We start from the raw sequence: 10854 nt of genomic DNA on the forward strand, positions 1-10854 counted from the left end.
GGTGGAGGTGAAAGAAAAAGGGGTTGAAAAAGTTCAACTGTTGATGGCACACAGAAATGCTGTAACCTGGGGACCTGAATTTAGGATGTAGCTCACTGAGTGTCAAGATATTCTGGTCATAACTCTAAAATAAAAATGAATTTAAATACTGGCACTTAAGTTCTGGAACTGCTCAATATCCCTTTATCATAAATATGCACAGAATGTTCAAGGTCTCAAGTTTGTGGTTGTAAAGTTCTAAGAGGCTGTGATTATCCAAGAGATCACTGGGTTGATACCATTTGTTACACACATTTGGTGCTGAATAATGCAATTTTATTCATACCACGAATGGATAAAATGGTTTAAAAAAAAAAACCCAAACCTCCAGAATATTACATCAATATATCAAGACATTTGGAACAACATAGAAAAATCCATGCTGTGATTTGGGTTCAAAAACTTTTGGTCATTTTGGAGATTTCTGTATCTTCAGCGATTGGATGACGAGCACTTCTGTTCTTCTCAGTTCTGTGCTGAGATCACCCTTATTGTCAATATTCCTAGGAAAGCTGCACATCCTCTGAATGCTCTCGGTCTCTAGTGTGAGGCTATGATTATCCTAGAGGTTACAGCAGCTCTTTTTATACAGTGAGGTCGAGACTCAAGAAGTCTCACTGCAATGAACTGGCTACTACTGATGACTAACATCATCCCACATAAAGAAAAGTGGGCTGATTGAATCGACAGGAGTCTCAGCTTTACCCACCTCATACCCAAGTACGCACAAATGTTAAAAATTATAGTAGGGAAAAATAGCAAATTTGTACTACATGTGAAAAACTATGTGGTTCTTTGCTTAAATTGCATGTTATCAGCATGAAGTAGGTGTGTGTGTTATTTCCTATGTGCTTATAGATTCCTTAGATCTTCTAGTTTCATATGATACCAGTATCTCCAGTATATTTCTAGCGCCCGCTAAAGCCTTCGGGAAAAAAAACAAGAATGCTAAGCGGTTAAATCAGAAATAAATACTGCATGCAAATTTTTTTTTTTTTTTAACTCAAACTGCATGGGATTAGCATTAAGTGGGCATGTCTGTAATGGACAGACTTGTGGATATCCACACAAGCCATTTTCATTCACATATCTTGAGGTGAGAGCCTCACACTCACACACCTCACACACCAATTGATGCCTGTTGTCTAGTTTCATATGATATCAGTATCTTCATTCTAGCTAAAAATCAATTACCCGTATCCTCCCTCTAGCTTAAGACTGGGCACTGTGCAGCCTCTAAATCCAGTATGTTGCTTTCACTGATAGAACAACATTTGGCAACCTCCTGTTTCTGTATTGTAAATCTTCTCTCACTATCACACAGACAGCTTTAACTAAAGCATGCATTACTTTGTTGCTTTCTCTTTCTGTGGATATAAATAGACACAGTGGGGCAGTTTGAGATCTTCCAAATAGCTGTCTAGTTTTGCAAAGCTAAATCAAGTCATACAAGCTCAGTTTTCAGTTTTTCAGACTTTGGACTGCTGAAAAACTGGTTTGAATCCTTTAGTATCAAGTGTAAAAGCACAATATTGCACATGCATGTAATATTTCTTGCCCAAATTGTATTCAATATGCAATTAAAAAGAAAAAAAAGAAGAAAAAAAAGATTAGTTTTAGCTGATATTTCCAGAACAGACACATACCTATGGCATCCCTGTGAGTGATGCATTAATCTAATCAGGTGTACTGAAGGTTAATTGGCTTGCTAAACGAGTGAAGACAAATTACAACGGAATTCATTGATGTTGGTAAAATAAAAGCAATTCTGTATGTTTCATGCAGATATTAGAAACAGTGCAAATTTAAAAATAAAGCGATAAATATGTTTTTGAGCTCTAAATATATTCAGGGTTTTTCAACAGATTGTTAATTACTGAAATTCCATGGTAAAAATACCCAGAAGTGAAAATAATTCTTGTCTTGTACGATGTCATGTCCATAACTCCACTGACTTGTGTCTGTGTGGGCACACTGCTGTGAAAATGCCTGCACAAAGCTTCCCCATAGAGGTGAACATTCCCATTTGTGCGTGCATGTAAGACAGAGCGTGAGCGTGCCAGTGTCTGTATCAGTGTGTGAGTGCTTGCTGCCTGTGCCCATGTGCTCGTTAAGTCTAGTGGTTCTGTAATGAAGCATGAAATATTGTGCCTTTCTGCAACACGCCTTTCCTTCTGTGCTAGTTAGTGACAAACACATCGAGGACAGGATTTCTTATGCAGAAAATAGCCTGCTAACTTTTTTTTTCCGGGTGTAATGTGTCCTCAGGCCTTCTCACATCTTGCTGTGTTGCATCACGGAATATTTAGATAATGCTCGCTTGTTTGTTTGAGTCAGCTTCCTCACTCTAACATAAGAGATTTATGAACCCTGGTAATATAATCTGAGCATATGGTTATCACTCAGAGAGGCAGAGTGAGAGCAGATCAGATGGCATATTTCAAAAGTAGATGAAGGATGAGTGTGGAAGGTGACATTTTAAGAAATGTGTTTGTGTGTGAACTCTACAAACACTTTGCTAAGAGAGGGCATGTGAGCGCCTACATGCTGGTTTTCAATCACTTGTGTGTGTGTGTGTGTGTGTGTGTGTATGTGTGTGTGTGCATGCATGTGTGTGTGAATGACGCTCTCTGTGAATGTCTTTAAATTTAACAGGTAATCTCTACTATTTAACGAGTCCATTACAGGCTTACACTGAATCCTATCTGATGCCACTCCTCATTAATTCAGTCTAACTCATTAGCCTGCCTCGTTAAATAATTACCTACTGAGCAAAAAGACACAGAACTTGATTAAGCATCCCATTCAGAATTTAAAAGTTGTTATTTTTGCTGCAGTTAGGAACAGGAAAGTGCCATCGGTGCCAGTGCTAAAAAGCTAAAAGACATTTCCCGACTACATGTCAGAATGCTTTTAAAAATGCATTGTGCTCTAGTCCTAGGAATGGTAAGTTTTGCCATTAAATTATAATATTCAGTCATTTCTGCGTAAAGAATGGCAGTGTTGTGGCACCAACCCTCTTTCAGGGAAAAAAGCCCCAGTGCTGGTGGGCTGGCATCATTAGAAGTACAGAAATATGTGTTATATGTGTTATATAATACAGTACAATTAAACTATAAAACAAATAAATAAGGATGCTCAAACTTTTCATATGCCACTTACACTCTCCCCCTTGTTTTCCCTCTCTATTGTTGCTGTCTTATAAAGACATAACATGACTCAAAATACTAAGAATAGTTAAATAAATGATGTATATTTTCTGTCAATGAACTGAGGAAACAGTTCAGGAGAGGTGGCATTCACACACAGCTAGAAGCTACAAGGGACTCACTGCTACTTTACTGAGATCAACTTTACCGACCCTACACCAAATGACTTTTCAAATGACTGCACTGTCACAGACAAATTTCTAAAGTGAGAATAAAATCACAAGTTTTTTAGAGTTATGGCGTGCTCCCAGGATCTTGACCATTTGGTGTAAAGTGGTCGTAAAGCTTGGTCTGAGCACTCTTCCTCTCTCGCCTGGAGCAAACCGGGAAGACAGTAAACATGGAGGGGACTCCTGGGAGAGGCAAAAACGTCAAGTGTCAGTTCTCTAGGACTGTGGAAAGGAAGGAGAAACTGGAGTGAACAAGAGTGCACCTTTGATGTGTACTCCCATTAGTACCGCAATAAAGTGCATGAGAAAAAAAGCGATGTAGTGCTTGCAGTGAGTCTGCTACATGCTATAGCTAGTTAGCTAACCACTGTCCGGAATGGGGCTAATTGCAAGCTAACATAATCTTACGGAATGTTAGCTATTAGCCTGTGAGTGCAGTCAGATTATATGATTTAAGATAGCAATCTTCAACTGAAATGTATTGTTAGCTCGCAGGCTATTAAATAATCTCAAAATGAATCTAGTTGTTATAGTCTTACAATTCATGACCCTAAGCTAAATACAAAATCTAAAATATGTGACATAAATGACATACTGATGTAGGAGGGTGTCAGACTTTAGTCAAAGTTATTTTTAAAATATTTTTAGAGTCTTGTTTGGTATATATTATGTACAAGTTATGCACTTTACTTGAGGAATAGATTGGCACCATCAACCAGTCGAGCAACCTGTCACACATTTCTATCATTAAATCTTTACTCTACAAACTATCTCTTTTGACTGATTGATTTGGTCCATTGAATCAAAACAAAAATAGAATTTGAATATGGTATTACTCTGGTTTTTATGTCTGTTCTAACAAAAAATATGAAAAATCTGTTATCTACTGTATGCAGTTTCCACTCAATTTACAATTTAAATCAGTGTCCAAAAAGTGTCACAACTTGTTGGTCACATCAGTACTACCAAAGTTAGAACCTTTTACCATAATTACTGGTGCAATAGTAATGCAAAAAGTGCCAGAGTATATATAATCACAGTAAACACATCCTTAAGGGTAAACTAGTCAACAACACATTAATATTTTCTGAAAAGTAGCATCCACACATAAGTGAGAAAAAACAAGCTTCCTGGTATCTGGAAGAGCTGGCTTGGCAGTCATTAAAGAATGCAAAACTTATTCTTGTTTTTTCACCAATTACACACTGTTGAAAAGATCTGAGACAGGTTATACATTTTTCATTTCACATTGATTTTCCTTTCCAGAGAGCAACAGTGTACCTCAGGAAATTAGCTGTGAGTCAATGAGCAAATCGCACGTTAGTCACTACTCTGCAGTTTCACTTGTTTGAGGATTCATGCAACAAGCATAGGGAAGACGTGAACATGAGTGAATCTCGGACAGATGGCTCTCTAATGTTGCTCAAGGAACAAATGACCACTGAGTGACTTTGTCTCAAACAGCTGGTGTGTCGAAGCTCTGCACAAGTATCTGACTGTGTGTGAGTGTGTGTGTGTGTGCGTGTGTGTGTGTGTGAGAGAGAGAGAGAGAGAGAGAGAGAGAGAGAGGGTCATCACCAGATGGTGCACACATGCATATAAACCAATTAATATCGATTAAATAAATATCGAAACAAAGTAATCTGTGACCACGCACTCCTGAATTTTGATTCATCTTATACTCTCCTACAACTCTGGGTGTTTGAAAGGAAACTAAATAAAAGTGTTTATGTGTGTGTGTGATCCTGGCAAGTACAGAAATACACACACACACACGCACACGCACACTCACACAGTGTGTAGACCGTGGAGGCAGCAGGTTTTCTCCGGCTTGGCTGTAAACCAACAACCTGCAGGGAGGTAAACAGCCCCTGAATGGAAGATATGGAAACCCCGTCACAGGAGACCTTGTGCCTGGCCTGATAACACTGTATGTATGTGTGTGTGTGTGTGTGTGTGTGTGTGTGTGTGTGTTTGTGTGTGAATAGGGAGGGGCCTTTAAAGCCCTCCACCCGATTAGACAACATATGGGTCCATCAGCATCATTAGCTGCCTGGCCCACGTTTAATATGTGCACACTTGAACACACAGACATCCATGAAAACACACACAGGCACATATTCACACACCCGTAATCGAAACACCTGATGCCCTGACACCAGTTCATTCCCATTATCATATGCAACTCCCCCTTGCCGGCTGTGATTTCTGAGATATATTCAGTTTGCTTTTCAGTGGGCAAATGTGTGTGTGCTCGCATGCGCGCTTAGACATGGACATATACAAGCTCACATACAGTACAGGTGCATAAACATTCTCTCTCTCACACACACACACACACACACACACACACACACACACACACACACACACACACACACACACACACACACACACACACACACACACACACACACACACACACACACACACACACACACACACACACACACAAAAATAGATGGACCAGTGTACACCATCTCATGCATTACACAGACACACAAACACACACACAGATGGGTAATGAGAGAGGTGAGAGGTCTGAAATTGAGCTGAGGTACACTGGGACCTAAACATTGTGGCCCTGTGTCACTTTAACCCCCCAGAACAGACAGTGAGATGGAAAACAACCCTGGAGAGCAGCAGAAACACCTTCATTACTCTCTGTGTCTCAGCTCCCTTCACCATGCACTTCTACATTCTCTCTGTTCTACCTTTTCCAAACTTTTGCCCTTCTTCTCCTCTACTCTCCTGTCCTCCTTTCCCTCCACCAGTTTTTACAATTTGATCTGCAGCTTCACAGTGTGGAGCAGCGCGCTGACAGCATCATTTGTCTTTCCCCAGTATCTTCAGAGGCACGTACACACGCGCACACGCTAAAGTGCTATAAACACCTTAGTGAGTTAGAAAATAATAAACTAGACATAAAAGTCAAAAGTCTACATTCATCAAAAAACCGATAACTTAGTCTTAAAAGTTTAAGGCAATAGATCTTGCTTAAAGAAACAACAAATGTTCAAACTTGTGTATTAAACAAATCTTTGCTAAATCCAGGCTGCATCAAATGTGCACTCTTCTCATGGATGACATTAATGCTTGCTTTTAAATGATCTGTTCATAAATAAATACCAAAAAAATATTTACCCCTCTTGGTATTCAGCCAGGCAGATGGTGAGACAGATTTTATTTCAAGTTTTCAGATATCTGAGACTTCTGCCGCTACGACAGTGCAATGGAGGAGAATTTAGTTTGTGATATGCAACGAATTAAAACATGACATTTGAAAAACTCCAAAAGCTCAATAGAAAGCTCTTTTCAATCTGCATCAATAGATACCAAAAGAGCAGAGATGATAAAAATGCATTTTCTTTTAATCTGGATGAACTAACCCTTTAGATTCCCCTCCTCTTTTCAGGTGTTGTGATTGACACTTTACCAAATACTTACTGTAGGTATTACTAAACCTTGGACATGAATGAGAAACATTTCAGCTCCATTTGTCCTTATATAGCAAAAACATTCAAAGGAAAAGTAATCATTGTTTATTTAAGATTTTTTACAAATTGTAACTGAACGATAAAAACGTATTGTCTCATATGAATGAGCTGCCATCTCTTTCAACCGCATAGATTACATGTCATAGATATTAATTAAACTAAAGAAAAGCTTCATAATCACAATCACCTATATTCTATACCATTACACTTTTCTAATACATTTAGTAATGCCTGTCTCTAACAAAGACATTCACAACACAATCTTTTTTGTCCTCAGTTATTAGGCCACACTTCTGTGCCCTCTCAACATCTGTGAGCCGCACTGTAAATTATTATCAGGTCAGCTGGCTAGCTCTTTCTTATTTTTTCTGCAGTCACACAGTTTATGAATGAAGCAATAAGTCTTCTGCACTTCTGCATGTTACAGAAATGTAGGAAAAAATAATGGAATTCTTGTAAGATCACAATCGGCCACTGTGTGAACAGCTGACTGTTATGTTTTGGATCAAAACTGCTTACCTAGCAGACACATTCACTCACTAAAAGGAGACAAGCAAGCAGATGCGGGGCCTTGAATCGAACGCTGTGCAGTGCAAAGATGCTCTCGTCGCTCCAGTGTGCAAACTGGTGTACAGAGTTGTGAAAATGTCAAAAGGGGAGCTGCGACAATATCCACAGCTTATGAAAACAGTCCAGTGGCTCTGTGCATGTGTCTTTACACACTGGGTTTACCATTTACATGAACTTTGTCCGGGAAAGACCAGTTTTTGCCAATGTTGTCGAGTCCTTATCAAGGGAATCATGGGTGATGTACCGCTACATTCCTAGCCTTTGTGGACGTGGAGTACCTCTGCTATGAAAATGAGCTTGCTGACCTTTCAGCTGTTTCGGTGTCAAAGATATAGTTCCAGGAAAATGGATACAAAATGTTTTTTGACACGCTGTTGCACCCAGAGTGGCCAAACACGCACTTACAAGGCCATTTAGCACTATGTACCTGTCTCAGACAACCTTCAGCACCCTTGTAACAAAAAAACAAACAAAATACCTGTCCGTCAGAACTTTAGGTTATCTGTCAACACCATCACAACTGTCTGTCTATCCCTGGTCAGAGGTTTGCAAGCCAAAGGTGGCCATTCATTTATGAATAAACCGGATGACACAGAGTAAGAAGTTATTTTTATTGCTATTGTTATTGTTATAGCCTAACAAAAAAACAACATTATAACTTTCCCCATTGTAATATTCATTACAAATGCAAAGCTATTAGTGGACCGAATGAGATTTGTACAGGTGTTTGTGATATTGAGTTACTGTATAATCATCTCGTCCTGTACCACAGTCCCCTATGGCACTTCCTGTGTTGTTTCATTAGAATGCTGACAACAAAATCCAGAGAGCTTTATAACAAAAAAACTGCACTGGATTTTACCTCCCAAATGCTTATTTAATTGCATCCAAGCAATGCACCTGGCACTGCAAGCTGTGGTTAAAATGTAAACTAGATATCAAAGTGGTGTATTAGTGCAATAAAAATACAGAAATGTACAAGAGCAATGGTGCTATTATGTTTAAGATATGTTTACTATTGAAATGAATAACAACTGATACAGATGAATACCTTTAATGGAATACTTCATCCTTAAAATGACCATTTGTATATCAATTCCTCACTGCGTCTCACCTTGAATTCCTGAAGGAAACTATTTTTCTCACATGCCTTCATGGGGAAAGAGGGATCTGAAAGGGCAGTAAATCTTTGGTGAATTAAAGTAAATGGAGGACAGGTTTAACACCAGGATTTCATTAAGGATTTATGTTTTTGGATTCGCCGTTCACCATGTAGGCACACGAGAAAAACAAAGTTTTCTTCAAGAATTCAAGGATTAATATACAAATGGTACCTTTAAAGTTGAAGTGTCCCTTTAACAAAGAAGTGTCACCGTTTTCTGTCTGACCAGCAGGACTGGCGGTCAGAGAAGTCTGACTGAAAAGTCCTCACAACTGGAAGCATGCAAATATCCATAATTACACATTTTGCATATTGAAAAGGCCGCAATTACACAAGCTGGTATTCATATTTAAAGTGATCACAAATGGAACCGTTACAAGAGCAACTGGAGCCTTTGCTTTGGTACGTTGATTGCATAGACACAATGTAGCACCTTACACACAACATTATGTGAATACTTACAAAAACCTGTTTGTAACATCTTCAGAATGGCTTTGAAATGCTTTTGAGAGACATTCAATAGCTGGAGATAAGCATTCCAAACAGCTTGAGAGAAGCCCTGCAAAGCGAGTGGGGTGAGGTTTAATCCAGAGGCTGCTGGTGGTTGATTGAGTGCACAGCTCAAAGAGAGACAGCCAAGTGGACATGGAGGTTTTTTTTCTAAACCGTTTCAGCCCTCTGTGGAGTTGGTGTGAGACTGTGTGTACATAGACGAACTAATGTTGTTGTATGGGATCAAGAACCAGAGCTCCTTTTCTGTGCAAACGACAAAGCAGCTATAGTTTGTTTTTGCACAGGACTTTGTTTTGTGGGCAAAGGTCGAAGTTTAGCATCAAGAGTGGGCCTTAAACTACATGGCCAATCGTCAAATATACTGGATTGATTTTTCTGTGATATTCAGCAGTTAAGAAAAGATGCCTGAAGTGTTTGTCATATCCAGTGGTGTAACTAAAACTTATTGTAAGTCGCTTTGGACAAAAGCGTCTGCTAAATGACATGTAATGTAATGTAATGTAATGTAATGTAAGAGAACATGTACTTAGGTAATAAACTTAAGTACAATTTTCAGTGTCTTTTACTTTACTATTTCCACAAATGTAACTTTATACTTTTACTTTTCAGGTCAATATTTAACACACACAAAAAAAATACAATCAATTTAAAATGATAATGCATGTTTTTAAATTAAATCACATTAAAGTATATTAAGTAGTTAAAATGATTATAATAATTATTATAATAATTTAAGAATAATATAATATAATAATAATATTATAATAATTATTCTTTCCTGGAAAAGCGTAAAGTGCTGCTCACATAATGCATCAATAATAATATAAATAAAAATAATAAACCTATAATAAACATACCCCTCTCCATGAAATGATTGTGGCAAAGTTATTTATTCTTTAGAGATAAAGTGTATATCTTTTCTCAGCTTTATTAATCAATCTCTTCCAAACATATCACAATAAAAAATAATTATTAATTAATTAATTAATTAATTAATTAATTAATTAAATATTGTGTCTGAAATCAACTTGATGGGCGTCTGTGTACTTAATGCAGGACTTTTACTTGTAGTGGAGTAATTTCACAGTGTGGTATTTGTACTTAGTAAGGGATGTGAATACTTTTTCCATCACTGATCATATGAAAGAGCTACTGTGGCTTCAAGATGTACCTGAAAAACCAATGCTATACTGTTTTACTTTTTTTTTTTATGTGACTCCAATGGACAAACACTCAGACGTCCTGCTCTGTTTTGTGATGTCTTGAGTTATGCATTCCATTAAAATGAGCAGTTTCACTCCACTTGCAACATGAGGTGTAGCTGTAAGTATCATAAGCACTTGTGCTAATATGAGAAATGGACATATTAGCACTCTTGCAGCCGATAAAACTGACCTGTTATGTGAACACTGTAAAAATGTTTCTATTCAATGAATCAATTTTAAGTCTGCAAAAGTTGATCAGTGGCGCTTGAACTTCTCCGACTTCTAAAACTGAAATTCTTCCTTCATTATTTCAAGCTTTTACAGCCTAAGAACATACTCCATCAGCACAATGCACCAGAAAGAAGGTCTTGACAAACAAAGGAGTCAATTGGACAATTGGAGGAGTTGTTGCTATGGTTACCAGCTCAAGTTAGCGAGAGAGAAATAGAGTGAAAGAGTCAGAGGGAGAGAGCAAAACAACTGTGCACA

General features: G+C 38.1%; 1 protein-coding gene across 1 annotated transcript in view; it reads right to left on the reverse strand.

The window, feature by feature from the left end:
- The window catches only part of ctnnd2a (catenin (cadherin-associated protein), delta 2a), a 272893-nt gene that overhangs the window by 55842 nt on the left and 206197 nt on the right, over positions 1-10854 (reverse strand).

The sequence above is a fragment of the Centropristis striata genome, chromosome 23 (assembly GCF_030273125.1).
Source record: "Centropristis striata isolate RG_2023a ecotype Rhode Island chromosome 23, C.striata_1.0, whole genome shotgun sequence".
Taxonomy (NCBI): Eukaryota; Metazoa; Chordata; class Actinopteri; order Perciformes; family Serranidae; genus Centropristis; species Centropristis striata.